At 43.7% G+C, this 24,034-nt stretch overlaps 1 pseudogene; it reads right to left on the bottom strand.

Moving 5' to 3' along the window:
* Positions 1–6,448: 6,448 nt before the first annotated feature.
* LOC110284972 lies at positions 6,449–7,325 on the bottom strand (annotated as a pseudogene).
* Positions 7,326–24,034: the final 16,709 nt, after the last annotated feature.

A 24,034-nucleotide genomic window follows, 5' to 3' on the forward strand; every position in this document is an offset into this window, starting at 1 on the left:
TATCTATCTATCATCTATCTATCTATCTATCTATCTATCATCTATCTATTATCTATCTATCTGTCTATCTATCTATCTATCTATCTATCTATCTATCTATCTATCTATCTATCATCTATTAACTATCTATCATCTATCTATCTATCTATCCATCTATCTATCTATTATCTATCTATCATCTATCTATCTGTCTATCTATCTATCTGTCTATCTATCTATCTATCTATCTATCTATCTATCTATCTATTTATCTATCATCTATCTATCTATCTATCTATCTATCTATCTATCTATCTATCATCTATCTGTCTGTCTATCTATCATCTATCTATCTATCTATCTATCTATCTATCTATCTATCTATCATCTATCTATCTACCTATAATCTATCTATCTATCATTTATCTGGGACTTCAGCACTTGCAGTGTTTGGTATGAGTGACACCTGTAATCTGCACTTTTTGTTGATGCTCTGATGTACAAAGGACAAGCATCAAGAGAATAGGGATGAAAGAGGCAAGTTAACATGATTGAGAGGTTCCAGAAAGCCTGTCAGGCCTAATACAGATTTCCTGCTGATTTACAAAGAACACAATTTCCACCATAAAGGTATTCAGCCAAGTGTGTGGTTAACTTCTCTCTTGTTTATCATCTTTCCAATCCCATGTGGCCATGTTCTTATTAAAAAGACACATGAGATGGTCAAAGGCAGGATTAGTTTGTTCACCAGCTTTGATGACTAGCAACTTAGGGAGGACCTTCTGGAATGATACAGGAAATGAACTGACTGCCCACTGACCAAATGCTGTCAAAATCCTGAGGGCTTTCAGAAGCTCAGGGCAGACAGAGAACTTAGAATGCTTGGGGAAATCACATATATCTGTGCTGGAGGTACATTTCTTAGATGACCCCCACAATGACCCCAGGCCTGTGTTGTCTCCTCTCCTGAAAAATGGGTGCAGCTTGTGAATAAGTTGGTACTTCACTCTTGTGACTTTGTTGTTTTATGGTTCAAGGGATTTTGCAGATGGAATTAAGCTCTGAAATTGATTGCTCTTAAGAAGGATAATATCTGGCTTGAACTCATCAGATATGTTGATTACATATGGGTATGGAGATCAGAGATGAAAAAATTCAGGCTGGGACAAGATTTGATGGCCACGGGGCAAGCAATATAGACTGTAGATGGTTTGTAGAATCAGGGGGCTGGTGGTACCCACTTATAGACATCAGGGAGATGGGACCTCAGGTTTTCAGCCACAAGAACTAATTTTGTCAGAGAGAGAGAGAGAGAGAGAGAGAGAGAGAGAGAGAGAGAGAGAGAGAGAGAGAGAGAGAGTCTGGATAGTCTCTCCTCCATAGTTTCTAGCCCCGGACTCATCCAGATGGTCACTTTGTTTGCAGCCTCACGAAACCAGCCATACTATGCTGATCCTCTGCACCCCAGAGTGTCAGGGTAAATGAATAGACATGGCATTAAGCAGGTAAATCTGTAGTAATTTGTGAGACAGAAACCCAAAGCAAATACGACTGGTAAGGTAACAGTTTTGGGGTGTGCCAATCACTGCTGGATCACTTTCCTCCAAATGAGTCAAGTCATTGGATGAGGGCATATTGGGAAACTGATGAGGTGTGAGGGTACTCTTCTCTACTTCTTCACAGCAGCTGTACACAAGACGCGTTCATACAGTGCTAGCAAGTTTGCTCTTCAATTGGTGCACTATGAGATTTTAGTCCTGATGATTATTATAAAGGACAGGAAGCATGTGTGGCCCAGGGGAGCTCTGTACCTCTTCTCAGGGGCTTGCTGTTCCATGACCTAACACCACTCCTCTATTCTACCTTTGCCTTCAGTTTGGTTGTCACTTTTTCTCTGAGAAAGGACCTTCCAAATGACCCACATTGTACCATGCCACCCTTCCTCTGCGCATAGTGAGTGCACTTAAGTACTGTCTGTGTGGTCCCAGTGTGATCCTTAGACACTCCCAGACCAATCCATGCCCTCTCCTGATCAGTCTCCACAGTCAGTCATGTAGTAGAAGTAGAGACACTTTGGCTTTCCTTCCTTCTCAGACACTCATGTCTTTAATTGCAGAACATTTTTTAAATCAATGGGAGTGGAGATTCTCCAAGGCCCTGATGCTTGAGCGTCGAACATGGGCCCACGGTGAATCTGCATACTCAGCCTTCGATTACTATGCCAAACACTGGGTGGGTGTTCTCAATCTCTGTTAATTGATTGTGACTACAGATTTAGCTCTCCAAACCATAGACTGAGCTGCTAAACTATGCATTGAAATTGAGACACAGTGGCCCACCCAAAAAAGCCACTATCACCTTTGATAATATGACATTTTAGACATTGGTTGACCAAATGGCTGCTTTGGATCATAGGTTGATGCCCTGGGAGGCCTGCTCTTTTCTGAGGGGAGGCTAGGAGAGTCATGGACTCTCATAGCCAAATCTGACTATTTTAGGAAAGGGAAAAGTGTCCAGATTTCTTGTTTCATTGAGTTGGGGAGCACTATCACCCCAAGGAGTTGGCTCCTTGATGTGGTTCCCATATAGGCTATTGTCTTCCACCTGATAGAGGTATATGTACATGCACACACATGCACATGCATGCACACACTACTGACAGGAAGTAAGGACTGCCATGTTTTATTATACACAAAAACATACCCTAAAAGAATGTGAGGTTTCAGATTGGGAGACAAACATGACATGTTCTTACTTGTAGGTAGGAATTAACTGTAAAGGCAATCACGCTACAGTCCACAGACCCAGAGAGGCTAAACAATATTGGGGATTTTAGGGTCCAAGCAAGGATCTCCCCGTGAAGGGAAAGTAGAATAGATTTCTAGGGTAGACTCTGAGCAGGTGGAGTTGAGAACAGGAGGGGTCAGGTTTTGAGGGGCAGGAGAAAATACTGGGGAAAATAACTGGATTTTGGGTGACATTTCAGGGTGAGGTGGAAACCTAATGTTATAGTTTGTCTATGCTCAACCCAGGGAGTGGCACTATTAGGAGGTGTGGCCCTGTTGAAGTAGGTGTGTCATTGTGGGTGTGGGCTTTAAGACCCTCATTTTAGCTGCCTGGAAGTCAGTCTTCCACTAGCAGCCTTCAGATAAAGATGTAGAACTCTCATTTCCTCCTGCACCATGCCTGCCTGGGTGCTGCCATATCTGTGCCTTGATGATAATGGACGAACCTCTGAACCTGTAAGCCAGCCCCAATTAAATGTTATCCTTTATAAGAGTTGCCTTGGTCATGGTGTCTGGTCTCAGCGGTAAAACACTAAGACAGTAGTTGGTACTGGAGTATTGTTGTGATAGGCCTGACCATGCATTTGTTTGGAAGAATGTGGACTTTGGGACTTTGGATTTGGAAAGCAGTGGAATGCTTTAAGTGGGGCTTAATGGGCCATCCTAGTAGGAATACGGAAGACTTTGTTGCTGAGAGTGGTTGGAACTGTGCAGACCTGGTCTAAGAGGTTTCGGTGGAGAATTTCAGTACATGGCCTAGATCTGTTTTTGTGGTATTTTGATGAAGAATGTGGCTGCTTTTCGCCCTTATGTAAAGAGTCTTCCTGAGGCTAAGCTAAAGAGACTCAGATCCAGGCATGGTGGTACACACATTTAATCCCAGCATTACAGGAAGCAGAGCCACACAGATCTCTGAGTTCATGTCAATCTGCAGAGCAAGTTCCAGGAAAACCAGCAAGTTCCAGGTTAGGCAGAGAGGAGTCAGAAAACAGAAACCTGGTAATAGAATAAGGGGGGCCATGTTCCAGCCCCTAAAAGCAGCAGAACATGGCAACTTCAGCCACGTGGCTCTGGCTTTAGAGTGTAAAATCGAAGGGGTTACTGGGACAGTTGTTGCTGGCTATCTAGAGCTAAGAGATTAGTGTGATTAAGAAGAGATCAGTATCATTGAGGTGAATTTTTCTGGGAGGTGTTTCCTGAGAGCACAAAGAAGCTGTATTCCAGAGATAGCCAAGGTTGTACCTCATGCTGCAGCTGTACTTAGAAATGTATAAGTCACCCAGGTGATACTGCTTTTGAGGTGTGAAAGGGTCATGAATAGCAGCTGTGGCTTGGCACTGTGAGAGGTCAAGGAAGGCCATTGGTGAAGGTGTTGCCACAGTTGAAGTTGATGGCCCAGGACTGAAGAGGTCATGTAAAAAAGTTGAGGCTTGGCACCATGAAGAGAGCCTATGAGAGGCTATTGGTGAAGACTAGTTGAAGTGAAAGACCACAGCATATTGGAGATGTTAGTACCATGGGATGATCACCAAGAATAGCAGTGGCAGAGGAGTGGATCTACCTGAGCTTATAGTGCTACAAGTGCAGATCTGGAGAAGTGACACCAGCCCTTTGGAGGAGCCCAGAGTATCATGTGTGGATCCCACATTCAAATAAGAAGCTTTCTTGCATGTTTGAGATGCCAAAGCCATAGGATATCTCCTGAGGAATGCTGCTAACAAGAGTGGAACCAGTCAAGGAAAATAACTTTGTTGCAGTCAACAAACATAAAAAAGGAGTTGGAGATCTAAAGACTGCTTTGATACCATACATGGAGATGCAGAGTTTGGAGTTTGCCCTGGTGTTTTCCTGTCTTGCTTTGGGGATTACAGTTAAGTAATTGGACACGTATCAGAAGCGACTTGGAACTTTGGACTTTTAACATTGTTGGGACTGCTATAAACTATGGGGACTTTTGAAGTTGGACTAAATGTATTTTGCATTATGCTATGTTTAGATATGGCCCCTATAGACACATATGTTTGAACAAGCCTATGGGGGCCAAGGAGTGGAATATTATGGTTTATATATGCTCAACCCAGGGAGTGGCACTATTAGAATGTGTGGCCCTGTTGAAGTAGCTGTGTCACTGTGGGTGTGGGCTTTAAGACCCTCATTGTAGCTGCCTGGAAGTCAGTATTCTGCTAGCAGCCTTCAGATGAAGATGTAGAACTCTCAGCTCCTCCTGTACTTTGCCTGGCTGGATGCTGCCATGTTCCCACCTTGATGACAATGGACTGAACCTCTGAACCTGTAAGTCAACCCCTATTAAATGTTGTTCTTATAAGAGTTGCCTTGGTCATGGTGTCTGTTCACAGCAGTAAAATCCAAACTAAGACACCTAGTGTAATGGAAAGTCCATGGAATCTATGAAAATAAAGTTCCCTAGCAAAGACTCCTAGTTATAGGAGACATGGAGCCTGAACCAGCCATGTTCTGTAGCCAGGCAGGGTCTCAAGTGGAGGAACTGGGACACCAACCCAGGCACAAAACCTTCAACCTACAGTTTGTCCTGCCTGCAGAGTGTTTTGGGACCTGATCCTAGCAGAATTGTTATAAAAAAGAACAGAAAGACTTCATCCAGCAACTAATGGGAGCAGATGTAAAGACCACAGCCAAACATTAGGAAGAGTTGGGGGGTCATGTGGAGGAAGGGGAGAAAGGATCAGAGGAACCAGGGATCAGATATATCATGAGAACATGGCCCATTGAACTGACAAGGACTCATGGAAACTCACAGGGATCAGGGAGCTTGTATGGGTCTGACTTAGGTTCTCTGCATGCATGCTATGGTTGCATTGCTTGTTCTTTGTGGGATTCCTAACAAAGGGAGCAGGGGCTGTCCCTGACACTTTTTGCCTACTTGTGGAATCCTTTTCCACCTACCGGGTTGCCTAGTCTGGCCTTGGTCTGAAGGTATGTGTCTGCTCCTATTGTTGCTGTGCTTGCTTGGTTGATGTTCCTGGGAGACCTGCTGATGTTCCTGGGAGACCTGCTTAGGGAGATGGAACTGGGAGAGCAGGTAGGTAGGGGGAAGATAGATTTGGGGTGAAGGGGATGGAGAGAAAACTGCAGATGGGGCATAATATATGAGAGAAGAGTAGTAGAAAGGAAGTGAGGTTTGCTCAAGTGGGGTGGGAGGAAGCAGGGTGCTTTTGCTTAAATATCTGATACCTTTCTGGGCAGCTCCAGTTTATGTTATAGTCTAGCTGAGAGGCTGATCTTGACCTTTGCTTGTGACTTGGCTCAGATTGGCTCCAGCGTATTCAGTGTGGGCTTAGCAGAGGAGCAGTGCTTTCCCACTAAGGTAGTGCTGGAGGGGCAAGGAGACATGTGGAGAAGCAGTATGCTGGAGGGCAGGCTTGGATGAGTACCCTGGCATGTCCACCCACATTTAGTTTGGAACAGCAAATCATGTGGCTTAACTCTAAGTGCGAGAGTGGGAACATACACTCCAGACTTGGAGGAGGACGGTGAGAGAGTATACCTTCCTGCCTGCCTGCCTGTCTGCCTGTCTAGCTAGCTAGCTATCTCTTTGAGCTCCCTTCCAAGCTGAGCACTAAGTAAATATTTATTTCCAGCTTTTAAGAACTTTATTTTTCTTCCACTTTTTTCCCCCTTTGCTCAGGCATCTTCAGGGCAGCTCAGGACCACTCAGTGGTGGCTCCAACCCACTCAGTGGCCTGTGCTGTGGAAGCTGCTGAATCCTCAATGGCTGGCTGTACACTCCAGGCTTCACTTGGGGACTGCTGGATGGGCACAGAGGGCACCTGCACATCCTCAGACCAGTCGGCAACCTCAGGCTGAGCAGCAGTGACCTCAGGAGCTGGTGCAGCCCATTCACCCTGGAATTCCTCCTTGGTCACAGCCTTCTCAGCAACAGCCTGCTCCTTCTCAATCTCCTCTGGGTCTCTGTAGAAGTAAAGATTGGGCACAACCTCCCATGTGTGCTCACAGTCTCCCATACTTTGCATGCAGAGTACTTCCGGGGCCAGCATCCACCACATCAGACCCACTGAGTGAGCTCCTTTGTTTCATTGGATGGCAATGTCCACATAGTGCAGGGGAGAATCTGTGTTGCACAGAGCAATGGTGGGTAGGTTGACATAAGAGGCCTCTGTGAGTGGCTGGTGGTCAGCCCTGGGATCAGTCACCACTAGAAGCCGTGGCTCCCTGAAAGCTGCCTGGATCTGGTTAGTGAAGGTCCCAGGTGCGAAGCGGCCAGCAATTGGAGTGGCTCCTGTGGCAGCAGCAAACTTCAACCCACCTGGCTGCCCAGTATTCCCGGAGGTGTTGACGTCTGTCAGAAGGGTTCTCAATGGCAACAATAGCTCGAGCTGCGAGCAACAGCTTCCCCCAGGTCCTCTTCAGATTTATGATGTAGATACCATCACTTTTCCATTTGTAGATGTACTGCTCCATCTGAAAGTCAGGGTTGGTGCCACCTAAATGGATTCCTGCAGCAAGGAATTTGAGGACCTCTTTCTCCTTCATCTGCAGGACATCAAGGGCTCCCGACATTGTGTAAATTTCTCTTTAAGTTACAATGGCAATCAAGAAAAACGCCGTATGGACCCATCCCCAAGTAGCATGGAAAAAGCCTAAGTAAATATTCTTAAACATTGATTTAATTCACTTCAAGAAGTAAGATGAGTATGTGTGTGCCTTAGCTCATTTTTCATTGCTAAAACAATTTGAAGCCAAGTGCACTGTAAAGACAAGGATTGTATTTGGTGGCAGTGTGAAGGTTCCAGCACATGGTTCTGGCAGGAAAGAAAGACACGCGGGAGTGCTAAGCTTGTCCTGTCATACGAACCTATTCTCTTGGAAACTAAAGCACTCCTCTTGGACTTGACCTACCCATGCAAGGCAGCATGAGCCCACTCACAGGGCTGGTACCCTATGACCTCGTTATCTTCCACAAAAGGTCCTAATACATCAGCTCTGCCTCAGGCACAACAGTGCTGTAGGCACCCATTAGAGAGCTCTGAGCCCCGAACAACATTGGCTACTCTACCCATCTGGACAGGCAGACAGGCAGGATCCTGAATAGAATTCAGCCTTCTGAGCATGGGAGCTTCCTCTGCATCCATTTATTTTTGCTGTTCTGGCCACTCCACATTAATTCAGGTCACTTTTAGGTAAGAAAGGAGACGAGTGTTTCAAGGAAAAATGTTCTCTATGAAATATTTAGACATAGTTAAAACTACCAGCAAGGTAGAGCTGAGTGTTTTATGTGATAATGGTCACTCAAATCTTAGTTCCCTGCAGGTGGTAAGGAAAGACCCACAGTGGCAAGCTGCTCTAGTGTTACCCAGTCAGCCACATCCAAGACCAGGGCCAGTGTTGTGGGCTGAGTTCCTTCAATTGTTCACTGTGATGATTGGCAGCTCTCATTGCTTTAAGGATCTGGGGCAAGAAAGAGCATTGGTGAGCGTGTCTATATTTACTGAGGACCTACTGTGTCCTAGAGACTGCTGCCATTCTGGAGTGAGGAAACTGTGGCTTAAAGATGGAAGCAGCAATAGTGAAGGTCTTGTAGTCAGAAGAAGAGTCAGGACTCAGTTTCCTGCTATCTCCAGAGGCCTGTGCCCAGGCATTAGTACTGTATTTGGGTATGACAGTTTCTTCTCATACTCCATTGACTGGGATGTTATTGTTAATAGAACAGGTTTTATAAAAATCAGGCTATAGCAATCACCTTAAACCAACCTCGGAGCTCTTTAGAATTTCAAGTTACTAGTCTCATTCAGCCATCATTTGTATATGATAGTTCAATTTTTTTCTTCTTTATTCTTCTCTGGGCAAGTTCCATCAGCATGGTTTTACAACAGCTTCGTACTGAGTTCTAGCACCTTCATTATACTGTTCAGACAAACTCTTGATTTTTTTTAGGTGACAAAGTACAAAAAGCCAGAGAAATCCTCCTGAGGATGGGGCTACACTGTGCCCAGGAACTCTTGGGCTTCGGTTCTTACATGGATGTAGGAGACAGTTGAACCCATAGCCTTAGTTGACACATGGTTCTCTCTGATTATTATCCAGACTTTATTACATCAGTTACTGAGGACACAGGAAGGCAAGCACCTGTGGTGACTGGCTGCTCCATATGTCTTTTCTTCTGACGATATGGGACAGAAGGTTGTGGTCAACTGGTCATTGAGTATGTCACACTTTTAGAATATGCAATTTGCATTGTAAATAATCATGGTCTGGTTTAAATAGAAGTTGTAGTAAGTATGAAAGTAGAACTCAAAGATAACTGAGAAGAAAACCAGGAGCTAGCCTCAAGGAAATGATCTTGATGACATGTTCATGTGAACGGGACACGGGGTACCTCTCTGTTCCCAGGCCAGTAAGAGGTACACAATAAACTCATATGGGGATGAATTCTTGTGATTTTTTTGCCTATTTCTCTCTAATTCAGCTTTCATGGGTCATCTATATGGCATGTACACTTGAACACATGGATGTCTAGAAAACCGACTCCATTCCTATTTGATGCATTGCCCAGACTTAATAAAATTGTGTGTTAAATGTACCAGTTGCCACTTGAAAGGGGGTTTTGGCAAAGCCCTGTGAGGTATGGAGTGAAAATGAGAGTTTACTGGTGTTCTTAAAAGAAGAGAAAATGTAGACATATACAGGAACAAAAGGAGGAGATAGCCACATGCAAGCCCCAGACAGGGACCTTTAACAGATCCTGTCCCTTGAGCCCATAGAGGAGTCAACCTTGGTGGCACCTTGAAGTGGAACTTAGGACACACACATTTCCATTGTTTAAGCCATGCAGTCTGGTTCTTTATTGTGGCAGTCATTGCAAATAAACATATGTCATGTAGAAGACTGATACCTCACATATCTGACAAGGGCGTGTATGAATAGAAACAGAAAGAAATCTGATTGGAGTTTAATCTCCCATTGAACTTTTGAAGGTTGCAGTCTTGGGACTGGTATTGGAATAATGATGACATGTCCTGCCTGAGGTCAATTTATTTCAGATAACATAAAGATGTCAATTGGCCCAAATTTGATTCTATAAGTGAAATCAGTTTCATTCTTTAATGAGGAATTTTTGTTAGAATATTACAGTCTATATAGTATGAGTAGAGATGCTGAAGGGGAAAAAAGTCTTGCGTGGTGGCTGAAATTTGCATTGACTTAGTTCTTCCACCACAGGATATCTCTGGCCCTGTATTTTCTGACAGGACCTTTGGCTGAAGGAAGCCTGGACCCTCTGCCAGCAGCCACTGTGAATTCCTTCAGGTGGGTATTTGCCCCGCCTATTCCCATTCATTTTTTTGTTAAGATCAACTGCCATTATTTGTTATGTCCAGACAACCACCCTGTGGAAACCCAGAAAAACCTGCAGAATAGAAACTAGGTGATCTCCTTGAAGTGGAATGTGAGGGCTTTCTCAGGTCAGTGGGGAGGAGCTAGCTCCGAGGCGTACCCAAGATCTGAATGGGGCCGCTGGAGTACCCAGTGCGTCTCCCGCCAGCCTCCTCCAACAGTCGGAAAGCATAAAAGCCTTTATGTCCACTGTGGCCTGTGAACTGGCTTTCATCATTGGCACCAAAGACCAGCCACTCTCTCGGAATAAAGGACAGGATGATCAATCCCAAGGGAGACAAGTCCAGTTCCAGAATGTTCCTTTGTCCAGGAACAGCTGTGGGGAATTCAAGACTAGCCAAGGATGTAAAGATCACAGGATCTCTTTCTTTCATTGTCTACTTGTTCGTCTGGGCACCACACTGTGCTTCCGCTATCCGAGGAGCTGCCCACCACAGTGAAGGCATGAAGCCTTAGCTCAAAGAGTTCTTTCTTTCTGCAGAGCCTACAAGCAGCTGTTAACCCTTGTTTTACCTTCCTTTAATTTAAAGATTTTATCGTGTATGAAATTGTCAAAGAATGAATAAAAATTTAAAGCAGTTTTTGAAATACATATTTACATGACATGAGAATATGCAGATCATCTCTGTGGACAATATAAAGAGCAATGCAACAGCAGACATCCAGACATCATCTCTAAGATCATTAGACAAGCAATGTGCTCTTTTAGGGACCTTGCTTTAATACTAGGGGGCTTTATTTCTTGTTGGCACACTGTACATTGACAAAACTATGTCATGTGGCTTAGCTACTCGTGCCAGGATATTCAGGTATGAGATTAACTATCATAGGTTTTGGACCAACTATTACCAAAGTCGGCATTGGTGCAAATCATGCTGTTTGCACAGGCAACTCAATTACATTATATTTTAAAGTTGGTAAGAGTACAGTCATATGAAGATTAACCCATCCACCCTTTAAAAGTGATTTACAGAGTGAAGACATGAAGAGGATGAAGGGTTGAGCTGTATTCTAGCCTGCTTCCTTTCCTGTGACTTGAGAAATGGTGACCTTCTCCTAGATGTCCTGTTACCAAGTCAACCTGTCACTCCTTGCTCTTATCCATTTAAGGGTATTAATATTCTAGATTCTTAGATTATCAAATCTCCCTTCACAATCCTCTTTCAATCTAGGGTAAATCAACACAACAAACAACAATCAAATATATCCTATAGGTCACACTCCTTAACCCATATCATGCCAAGATGGATTCTTTGGACCCCTTTGGGGTAGCACAAATACCATAGCTGAGGAGGGACCCTCCCTTTTTGCTGGGACTTCTTAGGTATGAACATCTATGTAACAGCAGTTCTTGGAATTGAGGTGACCATTAGCCCTTCTGCTTCCATGGATCATGGGTTTTGGAGCAGGCTCAGCTCATGGGCAAGTAGGGTGGAAGAGGCTTGGGAATAATCATGGGACCACAGATACCCACACATTTGCTGTGAACCACATATTAGGTAAGGTTAGGTATAATTTCATTGTCATAAAACCCTTTGAGGAAGACATTTCTAAACCTTCCACGGTAAGTATTTGTATCCCCTTATCACAGAGGAGGAGCATGATGTTTTGAGAGAGTATTCACTTGCCCAAGGTTGTGCTGTTCAGAAATGCTGGGGCTGCTTTTGCACTCAGTCCTTTGTTTACAGTTTAGGGCAAACTCTCATTTAAAAGTTAGATGCTGTGGGCAGAATTATCCTAGGATGTTTCTGTCACATAAGTCACCTGTTCAGTGCACTCTAGAGCTCTCCACTGTTCAGGTCTAAATCAGAACAGAAGGGCAATTATCAGATTTCATATTCTTCCTGTTCTTTCGAGGTCTCCCTTTTTCCTTTTCATGGAGAAGTAGCTGGGAGAATGGAGTGTTGATGGGTTTGGGAGCTGAATTTCTTCAGACTGTCGGACTTTGGTTGGGTTTCTATCCTTATCTCTGAAACCAAACCAAACCAAACCAAACCAAACCAAACCAAACCAAACCAAGCCAAGCCAAGCCAAGCCAAGCCAAGCCAGTGAATCAACTAATCAAGCAAGCAAACAACAGCAACAACAACAACAACAACAACAACAACAACGAGGCTGAGGAGCGAGCTCAATAGATAAAGTGTTTGGAGTTTCGAGGATGGGGACCCAGCTTTGATCTCCGGCAGTTATGTTAAAAACCCAGGTCCTTTTATATTTGTCTCCCCATCATTGGACACTATATAAATATTTGGGGCACTCTGGGCAGCCAGCTTAGCCAAATCGGTGATTTTAGGGTTCCAATGAGAGATCCTATCACAGAAAACAACGTGGAGGACTAAAGTAATGACAGCTGAGGATGACTTTTGGCCTACACACACACACACACACACCACACTTATACATAACACAACACTACACTGCATACTTATACACATCACACACACAACACACACACTTGTATACATCATGAACACACACACGCAACACATTTATACACATCTCTCACACATACTACACACTTATACACATCACACACACACACACACACACACACACACACACACACACACACACTCCAGAGACATGATATTGCTATTGAGCATCAAGAAATCCCGTTTTGTTGTTCATTTTCTTTGACTTTAAAGAGAGATGGAATAGCTGACTCTTGAAGCATTATTGTATCTTAACAAGTTTTTTCCCCTCTAGAAGCTAGCAGTTAGCTCAAACAATGACTTTTTATTGGTGGTCTTTAATGCAAAATGATGGACAAGGAAAGGAACTATTGCTGAGCGAATTGGTGGGACTGACTGTGGAAATCTTAGTGAGCTGTTGATGTTGGTTCAGCATGAGGCTTACTCTGTCTTCTTTGGTTGGCTCCACATGGGAGAATGTTAGACAAAAATTGAAAAACACATTGCCAAGAAACTAGGTTAAACTCAGAACTGATTTGGTCTGTGTTTGTATTCTGTTATTGCATCTATTGTGTGTATGACTTTCATTGTATTAGCAAAGATGCTTAGACATAAACCCCACTAGTGCAATTGAAATCATTGAACATGGAGCTGTCTTTTTAGTGGAATAGCATTCATTAACACTGCTGCTATAGTGTAGCTGAGCCTTTAGCAATTACTGCTTTAGAATACAAAATGACAGATCTTCCTTTTTTGTTTTTGATTTTTTTTTTCTACACAGGGTTTCTTTGTGTAGCCCTGGCTGTCCTGGAACTCACTCTATAGACCAGGCTGGCCACAAACTCACAGAGATCCACCTGCCTCTGCTTTCCATTTGCCACCACCACCCACTTGATGACAAATCTTCCTTAGTGTTAATCTTAGTGTGAGACTAGCTAATAATAAAGACAAGCTTGCACATGCATGAGTGGACACACAGAATACCATCAGATATTACAACTCTGGAATTCTCATCCATATGGTGGCTTAATAAAATGATCTAATGTAAATCCCCCTTATTAGGGAAGACCTAGAGAAGGAAGGAAATCTTGAGTGTGTGCAGCTTTGTAGGGAGAGCCAGGACTCTCTGGGAACAGTTCTTTCCAAGACCCTTCCTCTTTCCCTTAAGCATCACACTCATTCTAGATCTTTTGTGCCCTTCCCTCCAATCTCTGCTCTCCTAAGATCTAGCATAACCTAGCACCCTCTCATTAGGACCCCTTTGTGCTCCATAGCACCTGCTCTGGTCCCCATTAACACATTTGCTGTCCAAATCCAACTAGAACCCAAGCTTCACAAGATGGAAAGGACTATTCACCTCAGACCTGCAGTAGTTCGCTACCAATGTGTGGTAGACAGTAGGTGCTCCACAGCCATGAATCCCTTGATTGCACATGTAGGAGTGAGAGGTGAAGTCCACAGAACCTATGCCGAGTCAAAACTCCAACCCTACTCTCATGGAGCGCCTGGCTTATTGCATGGGAAGCCTCACATCGGTTACCTTGTTTGTGACAGTGGCATTACTGAAGGTCAACTAAGAGTGCAGACAGGAGATCCAGACCAGGCCCAGGAGGCTTCCTGTAGCCAGGGAAGGGAAGACCATACACATCACACACACACATGGCCATTGTTTCTGAATCAGGCATCTAGAAAGGCTGCATCCCAGTGATGTCTGTAGACATGTGGTCAGACCCAAAGTTGGTCTGGTTTCTGGTGATCAGTTTCATCTGTGAAGAAGCTGGCTCTCGATTGCTCAGCATTTACTGGGATGGGATCTTTTTGGTAAAGTTGGGAATAGAGACATGTCATGGGACCTGTCTAAGAATTATTTTCATTTTTAAAGCATTTCAATTCTACAAAAATAAAAAATCACTTGGAATTGGAGAATTCCAGTCTTTCAACCAAACATGGGAGGGAATAAAGGTGCTGGGAATTTGTATTTGGTTGTTTCACTGCTTTTTGAATGAATTTACTTGGAAGGGAAATTTCCACTCAATACATCCCACCTCTGAAAATTCAGTTGGGAGGGAACAGTCAGCTTCCTCTGTGGCCACATGATGTCACTGTTGCTTAAAAGTTTTAGGAACAAAAGCCCGCCATTGCCAGGCCCAGTTTTAGAGGGTTCCAGGAAGGCCGAGATGCTTGTTCAACAAGGGGACCATTTTTATATATGTTTAACAGCTATTCCTAAACAGAACAGCAGCTTGTCCGTAGCCCCAGGCCACTCGTTACTGAGTGTTTTTACTTCATTCAAGTCTGTCTTGTTTTAACCTAGTGCTTTCTTCCTAAGAGTCTAGAACCTTTGCAATTCCTTAAAAGTTTAAAATGCAAGTATTTCATTGGAAGAGCATAGAATCCCAGTGAATAAAGACAACACGTGTCCTGAACAAAGGATTAGGTTTCTGATGGCCACAGAGCCTATGATTGACAGATTTATAGGAACATTAAGCACAGTGAGGTGTTGGGTGAGTTCATATCTCAGAAGGCTCCACAGGGTAAATGACACTAAAGATTGTCTTTCAAGGGTGTGTAACATTTTCCCTGGTAGAGATGTGAAAGGAAACACAACCAACAAAGGGTTTTTACTTGTGACACATTTATAAGTTCACTGACAAAGGCTCTTTGTACCATACCGAGACTCAGGGACTTAGCGACCTGAGCTGAGACACAGTGATACCTCAGAAGTGGCTGAGTCACTTTGCTCTGACTTCATGGCCACAATAGATCACAGGCCCTGCTTAATGGAGTTGTACTGAGAGATGTCAGGAAGAGGGAGAATATTGGAAGATAGTTCCCCTTTTCAAAGATTTGCTACCTCCCAGGAAATAAGGAAAACTCCATCATCTGAATTGACTCAGCAAACAGATAGCTTTGGTACAGAAAAAGAAAGTACCCCACCCAACGCTGCACCTTCATCATAGCCATTAGGGTCACTGAGCCTGTAGAATGGCAGCAATGGATGTGACATTATTTCAGGGGTCTCTTGCCCGCCATCTTTATTCCTTCAATGCTTGGTTGAAAGACTGGAATTCTCCAACTCCAAAGTATTTTTTGTGGAGTTGAAATGCTGGGTGCTTTAAAAATGAAACAATTCTTAGAGGAATAGCACACTGAGCCCCACAGGGATGATAGGACAGGGGTGGTTATTTCTATTACAGCACAAAGAAACAAACAAATTAGCAAGCAAACACACTTTTAAAGGACAGCCATTCTCATTTCAGGCCTGGAGTCTCCCACCCTTTTCCAGTAGAAGGTCAAACTCCGAGCAGGCACATCTCTGTCATCTACCAGGAGCACCCTGGTGACAAGCCCATGGGCAGGACTGAGGAAAGCCATCTAAAGACTGACCCATTGTCATCCGTGTTGAATGGAGCGTTTGCTTGTTTCAAATGACACGCCAGGCCACTCTCTGCCAAACAGCAAGGTGCTTCCCCATGTGAGGGAAGGAAATGAAAGGAACAGCCAGATTTGTTACTGTCGGAGCCACATGATTCAAAGACATCCTTGTTAATGACAGCCGCACAGCTGGATAATTAATCAAAGTATGAAGAGAATATGGAGCACTCTAATGCACACAGCTCCATCCAGTCTCGGCGGGATGAGGCCATCATCTGTTTATTCTTCTCTGGGATGGCTTGAGATTATTCAATTATTCAACAGCTTCTCTGCTCGCTGGGATGGGGTTGTATGGTTTTTAATTGGCACCAGGGTCTTTCAGCTCCTATGAACTTTGCTAGTTACTCTTGTGATTCTAGTCCCCCAGAAGCCTGAATGTTTATCTTTCTCCAGAGCTCAGCCCAAACAATGCACCTTGAAGCAGCCATCAGCTTTTGCAAAAACAGATCCGCCACACATCTGGTAGCAATCTTGACAAAAAGGTCTGCCTTCCAGTCTTGCGTTTTGTCTCTTAATATGTGTTGTTTTTGCTGTAGAATAGTAAGATTTTTAAAAAGAATGTATCTTGGGCATGAGTTTTTCTCTGTTGTTATGGTTGTTCATGTTGTAAATGTATAAATATTGTCTTTTTCCTTAGGAGAGATTTTGGATCTTATTACTATACCTGTGTATAAATATTTGCCCAGTGTGGAGTTTCTTTGATGGGTTTATTGGAATAGAAATTCAATATTTCTAATACATAAAGGCATAGTTTTTCTAAACTTAAACAGAGAATTGCAGTTGTTCTTCAGAGCCTTTATTAAGGCATGGATTGTTACCTCTCTTAGGGCCTGTGGACAGAGTCACAGTGCAGTCTCATTAAGTGGGAGGCTCTGATCATCCCTTCCACCTAAATATTTGCCCTCTCTAGTTGAGGGTTTTTTCTCCTTGAAACTCAAAATCTTCTAACCTCCTGTACTAATGAACTCAGAACGCTCTTCTGCTGCTCGGGCCCTGTGTGGCCCTGCCAGACAACAGTCTCCGAACTGTGCTGCTAACACCTATTGTGGCTCTGCTGCCAGGCAGCTCCCAAGATCCTCTTCTCCCAATCCAGCTTCTCAGCCTGGGTCCCAACGCTCTATTCCATCCACCTGATCCCAACGAAAGACTCAGCCCCCTTTAAAAATTAATTTTTAAAGTTAGTATGCAATGTAAGTGATTAAAAATTGCTTTGAAGTTAGCATATCAAAGAATGGGATTTTGCTATGGCACGTTCTTTTTAGGATATGTTTTGATTGTGATTTATTTCATGGTTATGTGTTGTTTGTGTGTATGCATCATCTGTGTGCAGGTACCTGCAGAAGCCAGGAGATGGCATTAAATCTCTTAGAGTTGGAGGTAGAGGGAATTGTAAACTGACCAAAACAGATACTAGGAATGGACTCTTATCCTCTCGATTCTAAAATCTAGAAGAACAGTGAATGCTCTTAACCACTGAGCTGTTAGCCTCTCCAGCCCCTTCTGTGGAACTGCATACACACATGCTATTACACTTTCTTGTTCTTTCCTCCACCCCCACTGCCTACCTCATCTCCTCTCTCTCCACTGAGTTCCCTCTTCTGCATCTATGTCACATGCATTCTGTCTCTTTTCCATGCCACTTGGGTTCCACTCTTTCTCCTTCCTCCCTCTTTTTTACAGGTCTTCCACCTCTCTTTAGCTCCCTTTACACACACACACACACACACACACACACACACACACACACACACATTCAAATCTAGATCCCACATATGGGAGAGAATATGGGATTTTTTTTTCTTGGTCTGTGTGTAGCATGATTTGTTTAATGTAATGATTTCCAGTTCTATCCATTTTCTTGTGGCTGTCATGATTTCATTCTTCTTCATGGCTGAATAAACTTTCAGTGTATGCATATGCCACACTTTATCCACCCATGTTGATGAGCATCTGGGCTAGTTCATAAAAGTGCCGCTGTCTCCGCAGATATGCTGTGTCTCTGGGGTGTGTTGACTGTTTCTTCTCTGACCACCATGATACAAAATATCTTCTGAGCGGACATCCATTGTATCCTTCTGGGAGCTTTGTAACTAAATCCAGGCTATACCATCACACATTCCCCCCCCCCCCCCCGAACTTGCTAACAAGCAGACTCTAGGTACTAGATTCTAGGGAGTTAACCAGGTTGGATGAGAAAGGAGGCTGCCTTTCATGGTTTCTAACTGGTTCCTGCCTGCATGTTTGTCTGAGGACACATTCCTCTGAAAAGTACTGCCCAGAATATTCCGTCTGTGGGTTTTATTTTTTGTTTTTAAGATATTTTCTTTATGTACATTTCTTTTTTTTTTTTTGCCTTGTAAAGCTTTTTGATTTTCTAAATATATATTTAGCCATAATTGCATATAAGAATTCTTTTTCCTTAGGAGGTGAGTTATCTTATCTTCCTTTTTTTTTAATTAGATAATTTCTTCATTTACATTTCAAATACTATCCTGAAAGTCCCCTATACCCTCCCTGACCCTGCTCCCCAACCCACCCACTCCTGCTTCCTGGCCCTGGCATTCCCCTATACTGGGGCATAGAACCTTCACAGGACCAAGGGCCTCTCCTCCCATTGATGACCTACTAGGCCATCCTCAGCTACATATGCAGCTGGAGCCATGAGTCCTACCATGTGTTTTCTTTGATTGGTGGTTTGGCGGTTTCCTTCCAGGGAGCTCTGGGGGTACTGGTTAGTTCATATTGTTGTTCATCCTATAGGACTGCAAAGTCCTTCAGCTCCTTGGGTACTTTCTCTAGCTCCTTCATTGGGGACCCTGTGCTCAGTCCAATGGATGACTATGAGCATCCACTTCTGTATTTTCCAGCTGTGTTTTTTCTTCTCTGTCTCCATTCATGCTATTCCCTTGTTGGAAGGCCTTTCCTTTCTCCTTCAGCTTTGGTGCTGTTCTGGTTAGTGTTTGTTAACTAACGTTATAGAAAGAGACACAGATGCACAGGTGAGAGAGCCTTATCAGGGAACCTCTTTGCTGGGGCCTTGACAATGGAACCAGGAAAATAAATAGTGAGTGCTACTCCAGCCCAGCCTCCATCCATAGCTTTTTGTTAAGGCAGCTTGTGTTGACTAATACATCCTTCAGCAGATCAATGTCCTGAGAAAAGATGCATTTGTGTTTGAACCTAAGACTTCATTATTTTGGTTGATGCAAAACCTGGGTCTGCAGTAGCACAATTCACTGTGCAGTTCTTGGGGCTCCATCCTGGCACTTGCTTCTAAGTCAATAATGTGTGAGAAGGAGTTGAATTCTTTAATTGTCAAAACCATTCAGGTCCCAACCAGCAGCTGTAGCCTGCAGGAATCTCCCCCCACACTTGGGATTTTCAGAGTGATTTCAGAGTGCTAAGTGTGTGAGCTGTTACAAGCAGAGTGAGGGCTAGTGAGACAGGTGTCACTATGGTGACGAGATGTTGGTGGAATTCTCAATAGGACATAACCCAGCTTCCTGTGTGAACAATATCTCATTGGCTGTGGAGAAATGTCTCTTCATCTAATACAGTCTTCTCACTGAGGGGTGAAGTTCAATTGTTCTCCTGACCCCCACTTCTTTTAAGGGGTAAAACTGGAAATACTGAAACAGAAACTTTAGGACAAACAGGAAATGTGAACATTAATGTATCTCTTCTCTATCAAAAAGCCCCACCCAACGCTAGGGCTGAGGAGGAGAACTCGCTCTTTGAGAGGCTTCCAGATAGGTTATGTTCAATTCTCAGCGATTTATATTTCCAACATTCTGCTTCTAACACCTATGGCTCACCAAGGGTGGTCACCAGTAATGTCATTGTTATTTTATGGTGAAGTTGATCTGCTGTTGGGCTTTTGAAGAGTTTGAGATCTTGGATTTGGTTGTTTAAAATTATATTTTGTTTCTTTCTTGGTTTTGAAATGTTTTCCGGCAGGCTTATGGCTGGGGAATTCAAGTAACAGTGAACACACTTGTTGAGGATCATGTTTCCCTGCCTAGCGTCTTCCCTTAAGAACGTATGATTCTGGAATTTGGTTATTTCAAAAGCATGAAAGTTACTGGAACACCATGATCAAGTAGAATGAGGTTGATGAGAACCAGAGGATTGAGGGGTTAATTCTATTTTTTGATTCATGAGTCAACCTTGCTGAATCACATACCCAGATGTGGTCATGTGTTTCTCTATTCATCAAGGAGAGCATGTTTGGGGATGAACATTTAAATCAGGGAGGTTTGAGTAGAGTTCCCTGGTGTGGGTGGGGCTCAGGTAGCCAGTTGAAAGCATTACCAGAAAGGACTGGCCTTTGAGAATTCTCTGAGCAGACATTCTTTGAACTTCCCCTCTCCAGCTTCCTGTAGGCTTTGGTTTGGCCATCCTCCACTGTGAGCCAGTTCTTTAAGAAATATCAATCTTTCGCCACGTCTTCATTGTACTGGCCGTTGCTGTTTCTTTGTAGAGCCCTGACTCTTACACTGAGGAGTCCCTTTCTGTCCCTTCCCTGCACTGAGATTTGACCGTTCTGCCATCTGTAGTAAGTGGAAGTGCAGCTGCATAAACTTTGAGGTCTCCTAGAGATGAACAATGGCATGACTGGAAACCCACCGAAGTGGAAATGCACAAACTTATCAAGAGCCAGCTCCAAGGAGTGTGGCTTTGACTACAAATCTCTCCCCATTTCTTGACTTGGACCATTTCTGTGATGCTGCTGCATGTGTGTCTCAGGATTTGTGGTTGGGTGCTGCTGCTATGACTGTCCTACTAGGTCACAGCCCTGCCATCCTTGACTCCTGGACCACTCTGCTGGCATGACATCCCTGCCTTGGCCTCCTGCAGGAATATATGTGGACCCTGACTTCCTGAGTCAGGTGCTCTGCAGGTGGAGCTCATCACCATGGATCCAGCTGGTGCCCAGATGGAGAAAGACATCCTTCCCTTAGCCTTTGAATAGCCACTGCTGTTTGATTTCATGTTGGTGCTGTTGTCATTATTTGATTCCTAAATATTTTTCTTGTGAACAAAATGATTGCAGACCCATCATACAGTAGGGATAGAAAGACAAAGGCCATCCAATGTGGTGCTTTAAGAAAAATTACTGTTCATTTTTGTTGTTTTTGTTCTTCTGATCCTTGTACTTCCATCTCCTGATTACAAGGCTGTGTAGCCATGCCTGGTTTATGCAGTGCTGAGGATTGAGCCCAAAGCTTTGCACATTCCAATCAAGCCACCTGCCAACTGATCTGTGTCCCTAGCCCCAATTATTTACATTGTGATGAATATTTTTCCTCTTCTATTCAGGGAGTTGCATGATTTTGCCTTCTTTCCCTCTTTCTTGAGAGCTACCTAGCTCTAACAGTTTGAGACAGGAAGATTTCTTCCTTTCTATTCCTGGGCTGATCACGGTCATGATGTAAGACCCTGTGGGTTGCAGACTCTGGAGACATTCATCCTTTTACTAGACAGCTTTTAGGTTTCTAGTGATCCTATCCTGTAGGTTTTGGTTTTTGAATGGATTTTTCTGAAGGCTTGCAGCCAGGTGATGGGAAGGGACAGAGATGACAGACCTATCCAGCAAAAGGAATGTATAACACTGGAGGATTATTCACCCAGGCTGGGAATGCCTTACACTGGAGGATTAGACACCCTGCACTCACATATTTTCATGGAACTACTTCCCATAGTGCTTTTCAACTTTAATGTCTTATATTCCTTAGACTGTTCCAGCCCAGAGGCCAGTTCTCATCGGCCAGAATGTCAAACTCTAGCTCCTCAGGGGGAGGATAGCAATATTCTCACTTTTCTCTGAATTCTCCTGTTCTACACCATCACATTTTTCACATTGAAAGAAAGGACAGAAAAGCACTATTTTCAAAGACTTTATTGCCTTTTAGGAGACTTTACGTATGAATAAGGATGTTGACTGATGATCCAAGAAAATGACACACGGAATCAACTAACCAGGGCTCATAGGAGCCACAGAAATGAAACTGACAATCAGTGTGCGTCTGAGCTGGGTCCTCTGCACATGAGCTGGTCCCTCTGCACATGAGCCATGGTTGTCTAGCTTGGTGTTCTTGTTGGACTTGTTCTTGTAAGATTGGGGCTATCTCTGACCTGAACTTGGGATTCTTTCCTGCCTACGAGGTTGCCTTGTTCAACCTTAGTATGAAGGCATGTGCCTAGACTTACTGCAGCTTGACCTAATGTTTGATTGGCATCCCTGGGAAACCTGCACTTTTCTGAAGGGAAATGGAGGAATGAATGAATCTGGGGGAGAGGGAAGGCTGCGGGGGTGAGGGATTGGGAGGACAAGAGTGGGGGAGGAAGGGAAAACTATGGTTGGGATGTAATACATGAGAAAAGACTAAAAAGTGTGGCCGATGGTCTTCCCTTTCTTTGTTGCTTTTCATTTTTCTCTAGTGTTTGTGTTGATGAGGAACTTGGATGAAACACTGGGGAGAGATTAATTTGGGGTTTTGTATTTCTCCCCAATGTTTTATCTCTTCTTTGAATGCTACCTCTTCCTTGTCTATTCACAGCATGGCATCCATGTCTTCATGGTAGTTGGGAAGAACCCTGGCTGGTCCTTGGACTCTCCTGGTGATGCTTTTAGCTTTTTCCAAAGATGTCCACTGTCTGTCTGGATCTTCTGTTGTCATCAGTTGTGGGGTCTGAATTCTTGTACCTCTTAGGTGCTTCTTGGGCTTAGTCATGGCCAGTTGGTCTACCTCCTGGTGGCACTACCCAACTCTAACTTTGCCAACTACAGACCTTCTGGGTGGTTTGCTACTCACAGCCTTCAGTATGGGGTGACAGTGTAACACTTCATGGCAGGTTAGTTAGCTGTCACCTGCATAAAGACCCATACCCTACACTCATTGTACATGGGAACACAGAGTGACAGCAAGAGACAGCACAGAGTGTCCTCAAGGGAACTGGAATATTCAGGGCCTAGTGTGTTAGATTCAGGAACTAAAAATACAGTAGACTCCTCTTATCCACACAGTATGGATTTCAAGATGGTCCACAGATGTTGAAACAATTAACATCAGTGAAATATTTATATACCTTTTCCTATACTTGAGTATCTATACATGTGTATTAATTAGGTACAGTAAGATAGACTAACAGCAACTAATAATCATTTATTAAACAGCTCAAAATACTGTATAGGTTCTAGAAGGAAGTGGTGAGATAGCCTGAAATATATCTATGTACATAGACTCACATACCAATCAGAGAAACAGCTAATTAGCCTGCTGAATTAATGTGTTCTCGTCACAAAAATGGAGTGTGTGAGGTGATGGAATAATTAGCCTTAGTCTATGAATAAATGAAGATATCATGCCATACATCATGAACATGTATAAATTGTGTGTGTGTGTATATATGTTCATACATGAGCACATGGGAAAGCCGGAGGCTGACAGTGGAATGTCCTCTACAGCCTTGTCTTAGGTTTTAAGAGAGGGTTTGTCACTGAGCTTGGAGCCAGACTCACTGGCCAGTGAGCCCTCAGGATCTGACTGTCCCTCTGTGTGCTGCCATACCTGGCTTCTTTCATGGATGCCTGAACTCAGGTTCTCATGTTTGTGTGGCAAACACTTTGCTCATTGGGACATCTTTGCAGCATGTGTGTGTGTTTACTTGTAATCAAGAGGATTAAAAAATACCAAATAAACAAACTTGGATCTTAATGGTATGTGGGGATCACATGTATAAAGTCTGAAGAGAGGACAGGGAGGGTTTCAGTAGATGTCACACCACACTTCATTTACAGGTCAAGGAAAAGGCATGCAACACAAATGGGGCCAAGAATAATCCTTCCATGGGTTACTTCCAAAGGAGCACTTGGACTCTTGAGAGCACTGGCTCTAAAATGTAAGTCCAGACTGTGGTGATACCAATGTTTTTATTCCAGCATGAGGACAGAAGCAGTGAGACACAGGCATGCAGCTGACATCAGGGTGAGAGATGGGTTCTAGAGATGTCTGGACTCTGCGGTTTAGA

The sequence above is a fragment of the Mus caroli genome, chromosome 18 (assembly GCF_900094665.2).
Source record: "Mus caroli chromosome 18, CAROLI_EIJ_v1.1, whole genome shotgun sequence".
NCBI classification, from domain to species: Eukaryota; Metazoa; Chordata; class Mammalia; order Rodentia; family Muridae; genus Mus; species Mus caroli.